A 9,284-nucleotide genomic window follows, 5' to 3' on the forward strand; every position below is an offset into this window, starting at 1 on the left:
TCAATCTTTAAAAAGAACCACATTGGAAGATCCACACTAACAGATTTTAAACTTACCCTAAGGTTTTGGTAATTAAGACAGTGTGATATTAGCATAAAGATAGATAAACAGATCAATAGAATTGAAGAGAATCTGGGAATAAACCCAGGTCTGTATGTTTTCTTGATTTACTAAAAAGACCTTCATGCTCTTCAGAGAGAAAGGATGGTATTATTAACAAGTGATGCTACAGCAACTCGACATTCATATGAAAAAGAAATAAAACTTGACTCTTTTCTCAGCCCATACACAAAAACCAGTTCTAGGGAGATCAAATGCCAACTTGAAAGCTAAAACTCCTCTGAGAAGAGTTATTAAATAGGACACAAACAGCACAAACCAAAAAAAAATTTTAATTGACAAATTGGTCTTCCTCAAAATTTTAACATTTTCTCATCAAAAGACGCTATTTAGGTATTGAAGCAGGCACTCCAGAGGCTGGAAGAATGTGTTGACAATACATACACTGATGAAAGACTTGTATCCAGTATATGTGAAAGACTTTTACAATTCAATCACAATAAAACAACCCATTTTTTTTTTTTAACTGACTGAGCCACTCAGGTGCCCCTCACAAACAATCCATTTTTTTTAAGGCAAAAGATTTAAGGAGATAATTTACAAAAGAAGATGCATAAATAGCCAATAAGCAATAGAAAAATATTTACCAATATTTATCAGGGAAATGCAGATTAAAAACATGACGAGATCCTTCTATACCCTCAGCAGAGTTCTGTAGACTGACAGTTACTTGTGTTGACAAGATGTGGAATAATTGAGACTCTCATACACTGCTCTTTGGCTGTTTCTATTTCAAGTGAAACAAATGTCTTTTCTATGACAACTGTGCCCATAAAAAGACTTATGTTAGCCTATTCAATTGCATATTCACTTATAATAGTAAAAAATTAAGAAGCATCCAAATATTCATCACAAGAATAATGAAGAAACAGGTCACGGTATATTCACATAATGGAATGCTTCACCATAATAAAAAAGAAATATATATAAACATGGGTGAAACTGAAAAACACGTTGAGAGCAAAAGAGAATACAGATACAAAGCAGTGCATACTTATAATTCCATTTATATGAAATTCTAGGACAGACAAAGCTATTCCCTAGTGACAAAAGTTAGCATGGTATTTCCTTTGAGGTTGGTTTTAGTGTCTGGGAAGATACCATGGGAACTCTTTTCAGAAGATAGATATGTTCTACATTATGATTGGTGATAGTTACATGGGTTTGTTTATTAAAAGTTTATCAAGGTGTGTTTTTAAGATTTGTGTATTATACTCTATGGAAACTATAAGTAACTTTCATGTTAATTGTATATTAAAAATAATCTTTAAGCTATATACATTTGTAAAATTTTGACAAATTGTTACCTAAAAGACATAAAGAAAAAGAAAAATATGGGGTCTTCAATTTGTAATATAAGAAATACATTGAAGCTCTATTCCACTCAAAACTGAATTTTTAGGGGAGCCTAGGTGGCTCAGTGGGTTAAGGTCTCTGCCTTCGGCTCAGGTCATGATCACAGGGTCCTGGGATCGAGCCCCACGTCGGGCTCTCTGCTCGGCAGGGAGCCTGTTTCCCCCTCTCTCTCTGCCTGCCTCTCTGCCTACTTGTGATCTCTGTCTGTCAAATAAATAAATAAAATCTTAAAAAAAAACCCTGAATTTTGAGGGCTGAGTGGCTGAATTCCACTCAAGATTGTGCAGTAAGTTAATGCATTGATGGTAGGCTCAAAACCCAGTAACAGCTCAAATTCCTAATTGTATCGTAAATGTCATATTTTAATTAAGTTGTTTGAATCAGAATCCAAATAAAGTATGAATATTGCAATAGGTAAATATCTTCTAAGTTGCCATTTAATTAATAGGTTCTCCTCCATATTTTATTTTTTCCTTGCAATTTATTTTTTAAGAAAATGAGTATTTTGTTTTAGAATTTTCTACAGTTTGATTTTGCCAATTGCATATCTTGCTTTAGTTCCTCTAGCTCCTGTCAACTGATAGCAAAAATTAGAGGTTTAATCACATTCAGATTCAATGTTTTTAGCATGACTATCTCATCTTTGACATTACCTGTTGAGCTTTTCATTTCTGTTACCATAATCTCATTTCGAATAATTCTCTTTGGTTCTTTTTCCAAATATCTTGGCTTCTTAAAAAAACAATCTCTTCATCTTTATGCACATTTTCAATTCTCTCTTTTATTTCTTTAAATGTGTGAAATAAACTTGTTGAAAATTTGTCTTATAATTCCAGTATCTGCAATCTCTGTGGGGTTGGTTCTCCTGAATCTTGCTCCTGTGTCTTGTATCTTGGTGAGCTTACATTCCTCAAAACGTGTCTGAAAGAATTATCTGAGGTCTGTCTTGAAAATGGTTCAATACAAATGCAATAAAGTGATTCAGAACTCCCAACTTCTTGAGCCACAAGCCATGGATCCAGAGGAGTGGCCACAAGACCAGAGTAAAACAGGTGGCAGTATGACAGATGTCACTCCTGCACCACATTCCCAAGCTGATCCCGGTGTCACATGACTCTTAGGAAAGCCGTGGAGACCTCTCACATCAGCTACTCTCTGCCTGAGCAGTTTATACTTTGCTCTTCTTTTTAAGATTTTATTTATTTATTTGAAGGAGAGAAAGCACAAGAGGGAGGAGGGTCAGAGGGAGAAGCAGACTCCCTGAGGAGCGGGGAGCCCCATGCAGGACTCGATGCGGGGACGGCAAGAACATGACCTGAGCCCAAGTCAGATGCTTAACCGACTGAGCCACCCAGGCACCCCTCCTGTTCTTTTCCTGTTATACCCTAATTTTCTGACAGAATCTCCTTGAGGCTGAATAAAGGAGCAGGGGCCAGGGAACAACTATTGAGGAGAGAGAGCAACATGTGCAAAAGTAGTCTTTTAAGATGATCAGATTCACGTCAAAATAATCCTGGATGGGGAGAGGGATGTGTGGAGTACAGATGAAAAACGACAATAGTTGAAGCAGGTGCTGGGGATGTGGGCCTTCCTTTTATTCTGCTATTTTTGTGTATATTTGGAGAATTTTGAAATTCTCCAAAATGAAAAGTTTTTGGGAAACCAAAACATCGATAGATGGGTTTAACAAAAGATGGGTTTAATAATCTATATATTTCTAACAAAATAAACTGAATAAACTGGAAGATGGGTTGGAGAAAAATTGGACAGAATGCAACAGAGAGGGGGAGAAAAGGAAGCTGAGAGCCCAGCACCGTTATTGAAAGCTGGAGCATAGAAGTTGATAAAAGTAGAGGGAGAAGAAGAAAGGGGGCAGGGAGTACAAAGAGAGCACTCCTGGGAATTTACCTGGAAGGATAATGTAGGTTTTGGTTCTTGCTGGTGCAGATACTCAGTATGGACCAATTTAGATCCCTTCCTTAATGTCCCTGAAGAAAGGGACCTATCTTCCTGGCAACACCATCACCTCAACCAAGGTCCAGTGGGAAGGAGAGCCCCATCTTAGTGAAGCACAAGTGCCCAAGAAGAGGATCTGGATGACACTGGCTTCCCTCCTCATGTTCAACCCCACTATTTGGGAGACTAAGAGCAAATGTGAAAATAGCAAAATTTGCAGCATTTACCGACGCTCCAGATGAATATAACTTTTCTTTAAAAACTGAAGCGCCCTGCCATCATCATTAGGTCACAAACATGCTGTACTTTCAGTTGATTTGTGACGAGTTTTCTGTGAAATGAAACAACAAAGAGACAAAAACCCCTTAATTTTAAAATGTCAATAGCAAACCGTACAAACATTTTCAAGAATATGATAGGCAACTGGAGAATGTAGGTATTGTTGGGGAAAAAAAAGGTTCTTGTCTATGATAAGAATATTGATTTTAAGCTTTACAATTAGTAAGTTGATTATATTTCTGGTAATAATACAACATTTTGTTAAATCCTTAAAAAAAAGAATATTGACTTCAAAAAGGATTAATAGACTTTATGTTTTAGAACAGGCTCACAGAAAAATTGTAGGATAAGTACTCCTGCACATAGTTTCCTCTATTATTATTATTTTTTAAAGATTTTATTTATTTATTTATTTGAGTAGAAAGAGAGAGAGCATGAGTGGGGGGTGGGTGGGAAGGCAGAGGGAGAGGGAGAAGCAGGCTCCCCACTGAGCAGGGAGCCCAATGTGGGGCCCCATCCCAGGACTCTAGGATCATGACCTGAGCCAAAGGCAGCCACTTAACTGACTGAGCCACCCAGGCACCCTAGTTTCCACTATTATTAACCTCTTGTATTAGTGTGGTTAATTTGTTACAACTGATGAGTCAATATCGATACATTTTTATTTATTAAAGTTCATAGTTTATATTAGGGTCCACATTTTGTTGTATATTCTATGTGTTTTGACAAATGGGTAATGCCATGCACCCACCATTACAATGTCCTACAGAATAGTTTCACAGCCCTGAAAATGCCCTGTGCTCTACCTATTCAAGTCTCCCTCCCTTCCCCCAATCCTCTGGCAACCACCAATATTTTTATTGACTTTACAGTTTTATCTTTTCCACAGATCAGATAGTTGGAATCATAACATGTATTTGTCTCCTCGGGTTGCCATTAGGAGATACCACACAGTAGGTGGCTCAAACGACAAAATATTTTTTCCGGAGTTATAGAGGTCAGAAGTCCAATATCAACACCATAAGCATTGGTGTCTGTAGAGACCTCTATTTCTGGCTTCTAGACAGTCCTCATATGGCTGCTCTGTGTTCACACAGAGAGATTGAGAGCACTGGATCTCTTCTTCTAAGAGCATGAGTCCTAGTGAATAAGGGTCCCATCCTTATGACCTCATTTAACCTTAATTGCCTCCCCAAATGGCCGATCTCCAAGTACAGTAACATTGGGGGTGAAGTCATTAAATTATGGATTTGGAGAGACACAATTCAGTCCACAACATACCATATGTGGTCTTTTCAAATTAGTATCTTTCACTTAGCGATATGCACTTAAGGTTTTTCCATGTCTTTTCATGGTTTAATAGTTAATTTCATTGCAGAATAATATTTCATTATTTGGATATACAACTGTTTGCTTATCCATTGACTTACTGAAGGACATCTTGGTTGCATCCAGTTTTTGGCAATTATTAATAAAGCTGCTACAAACATTCATGTGTAGGTTTTTGTATGGATATATGTTTTCAACTCATTTAGGTAAACACCTGGGAGAACTATTACCAGATTTTATGGAGACTCTGTTTATCTTTGTAAGAAAGTGCCAAACTGTCTCCCAAAGTAGTGGTACTATTTTGGATTCCCATCAGTAATGACAGAGTTCCTGTTGCTCCACGCCCAAATCATCATTTGGTATTGTCAGTGGTTTGGTTTTTGCCATTCTAGTAGGTAGGTAGTGGTTATTTTAATTTGTAATTCTTTAATGACTTCTGATGTTAAGCATCTTTATGTTTTGTATCTGATGTTTTGTATGTATCTGATGTTTTGCCATCTGTATGTATTCTTCAGTGAGGTGTCTATCCAAGGTGTTTGCCCATGTTTTAATTGGTTGTTTCCTTATTGAATATGTCCTTTACAGAGCAGAAATTTAAAATTTTAATGGAATACAACTTGCCAGTTTTTTCTTTCATTGATCATACTTTTGGTGTTGTATCTAAAAATTATCACCAAACCCAAAGTCACCTAGGTTTTTCCTATTTATCATACAGAAGTTTTATGGTGCATTTTACATCTGTAATTCATTTGGAGTTAATTTTTGTGAAAGGTATAAGGTCTGTGTCTAGATTTTATTTCATGGGGTTATCCAGTAGTTCTAATACCACTTATCAAAAAGATGATCCTTTCCCTTCAATTGCTTTTGTTCTTTTGTCAAAGATCAGTTGACTATTTTGTGTGGGTCTATTTCTAGACTATCTACTCTGTTCATTCTATTGGTCTGTTTGTCTGCTATTTCACCAATAACTAACTGTGTGAATCACTGTGCCTTTATACTAAGTTTTGAAGTCAGGTAGTATTATTCCCCTTTGTTCCCTGCCAGTGATGTGTAGGCCATTATGGGTCTTTCGCCTTTCCATATAAATTTTTGAATTAGTTTGTTCATAGCCACCAAAATAATTTTTTGGAATTTTGAGAATGTGCAGAATCTATAAATTAAGTTGGGAAGAACTGATATTTTGATAATATTGAGTCTTCTTACCCATGAACATAGACTGTCATGGAGTGCCTGGCTGGTTCAGTTGGTAGAACATGTGATGCTTGATCTTGGGGTTGTAGTTTCGAGCCCCACATTGAGTGAAGATATTCCTTAAAAGTGAAAAAAAAAAAATCTTTAAAAAGTTAAAAAAAAAAGTCACCTCTCCATTTACTTGAATATTCTTTGATTATTTTCACCTGAATTTCATAGTTTTTCTCATATTGATCTTTTACATAGTTTGTTAGATTATACTCCAGTATTTATTTAAAAATTTTTTTTAGTGTTCATGTAAATGGTGTTCTTTTAAGACTTGAGATTCCAGTAGTTTACTGCTGCATATGGAAAAATCACTGCCTTTGTACTATTGATCTTGTATCCTGCAAACTTGCTGTAATTGCTTGTTGGTTCCAGCAGTTTTTAGTTTTTTAAATTCATTCTTTGGTATTTTCTACATAGACAACCATGCCACCTGTGAACGAAGACTGTTTGATTTCTTACTTTCTAATCTGCTCATTTTTTCTTTTCTTGTCTTTTTGCATTTGCTGGAACTTCCAGTATGATGTCGAGTAAGAGAGAGAGGTGAGAGAGGACATCCTTGTCTTGTTCCTGATTTTAGAGGAAAAAGCATCTAGTTTCTCACCATTAAGTATGATCTTAGCAATGCATTTTTTGCAAACGTTCTTTATCAAGTTAAGGAAGTTCCTCTATATGCCTAGTTTGTTGAGAGTTTTTATTATGAGTGGGTGTTGAATTTGTCAAATGCTTTTTTGTAATTTAGTAACATGATCATATGATTTTTCTTTTTTAACAGTTGATGTGATAGATTATACTAGCTGGTTTTTTAAATGTTGAACCAGCCTTGCATACCTGGAATAAATGCCATTTGTTCTTGGTGAAGTATACTGAAGTCTGAAACTTACTCTGAAATGTATTTTTTTTTAAAAGATGGATAGAGATAGATTTTTGTAACAAAATGTTAGAAAAGGTTATAAATCTATAGACAAGGAATATAGAATCAGAGATAAATATAAAAATGAAAATGATGTGATTTGTGGTGTTTTGTGTTATTGTGAGTAATTTGTTTTTCTCTTTTAATTTAGGGCATTCTGAATGTTGCCAAAAACATTTTTAAAGCAACAGTGGCAAATCTTCACTGTTTTTTTTTTTTTTTTAAGATTTATTTATTTTGGGGGGGCGGAGAGAAAGAGAAAGCCAGTGGGGAGAGGAGAGGAGGGAAAGAATCTCAAGCAGACTCTGTGCTGAGTGGGGAGACTAACTCAGGGCTTGACCTCATGACCCTGAGATCATGACCTGAGCCAAAATCAAGAGTCAGATGCTAAACTGACTGAGTCACCCTGGCACCCCTCCACTGAGTTTTTAAAAAAGTTTCTTTTAATTCTGTAAAAATGTTTCTATTTTAAAACTCACAGTTTTTAGACTAAAGGTCAAAATTCTATCCAATATAACTTTTTCACCAACAGCAGAAATATTCCTTCTCTTGCACCCTGATGCTTTTTTTTCCTTATTGACTTAAAAAAAAATCTAATTAAACACATAACTGTTTCATTTTTTTCTAATGTCCCAAATTTTATAAGGACATACTAGACATTATGGACAGGAGCGAAGGAGTTAAATTTGTAGTAAAGTATAAAACGGTTAGCCAGCCTCTCACCACACGTCTATTCATTACCACTGGATTTGGGGAATGATTTCTCTGATCTTGGAGTTCCACAAGCAGAACTATAGTTCTCTGCATTTGGGTTGCTCTTTTACTGCAGCTCTGAAAAACTTTTCTTTTTAAGAGAAAAGAGGACTAAATTACCCAAAAAGTCTGTTTTGTGTTTTTTTTTTATTTTTAGGTTTTTTAAAATTTAAGTAATCTTTACACCCAATGTGGAGCTCAAACTCAGGACCCTGAGATCAAGAGTTGCATGCTTTTCCAACTGAGCCAGTAAGGCACGCCCCCCCCCAAAAAGGATGTTTTCAATAAACAGAGTTCAGATTTAAACATCTAAGTCCAACAATATCAAAAGGAAATGTTTATTGTTGCATTTTTTCAGATGTTTTCAACCTTAGAGAAAAAACTTTGACATTTCAAATGAATAAGTTTAATTATCCACAATATTCAAGTTATTGTGCTAGACATATTTTGGAAATGTAACAATGAAATAGAGAATGTCCCTATTTCCCAGTACAGAAATCCCAACATTTCAAACATCATATGGTAAGAACAGCACCAGCAGGAGTGGGAGAGAGGCTCATAGTGCTGACTTTGTGGAGAAGGGGGTGTTTGGGCTTAGATGAAAAGCAGCTTCGGGGGAAGGGCTTTTCAGAAAGGAGCACATTATCAGGGTTCGCGGGAGAAACAGAACCAATAGGATGTACGTATAGAGTGAAAGTCTTACTTTAAGGAATGGGCTTATGGGATTGTGGAGGCTTGGCAAATCCAAAATCTTCAGGGTAAGCTGACAGGCTGCAGACCCAGACAAGAATTGCACTTCAAGCCCTAATGTGGTCTACTGGCAGAATCTCCTCTTCCAGAGACACACCCACACTGTGGAGGGAAATCTGCTTTATTGAAAGTCTACGGACTCAATCTCATCTAAAAAATACTTTCATAGATATATCTAGAATGTTTGACCAAATATCTGGGTAACACAGCCCAGTCAAGTTGACATATAAAATTAACCATCACAAAAGAATTTTGAGGTGAAGAGGAAAAAGCTGAAAACAAACAAACAAACCCTCATATTAGATAACTTTGATCTCTTAGAGGAAAATGAGGGATTTGTTGGAAGGAAGACTCAGGGTTGGTGGCAACTAAAAGCACACCCTGGGGACAAGGATGGGATTTGGAGATGTAGAAAGTATTAGGAATAGCATTCAGAATAACCTTTATGTTTTAAGAAATGTTGAACTTTAGTCAGGTTTCTTTTTCTTCTTCAATATGATCTCTAAAAGAGGAAGAGCTGTGGAATCATACCAACTGAAATTTGAGTCCTAGAGACCCACTCACTAACCCAGTATGTGGCCTAGGGAAAATA

The sequence above is a fragment of the Lontra canadensis genome, unplaced genomic scaffold, assembly GCF_010015895.1.
Source record: "Lontra canadensis isolate GAN:19392208 unplaced genomic scaffold, GSC_riverotter_1.0 scaffold14, whole genome shotgun sequence".
Taxonomy (NCBI): domain Eukaryota; kingdom Metazoa; phylum Chordata; class Mammalia; order Carnivora; family Mustelidae; genus Lontra; species Lontra canadensis.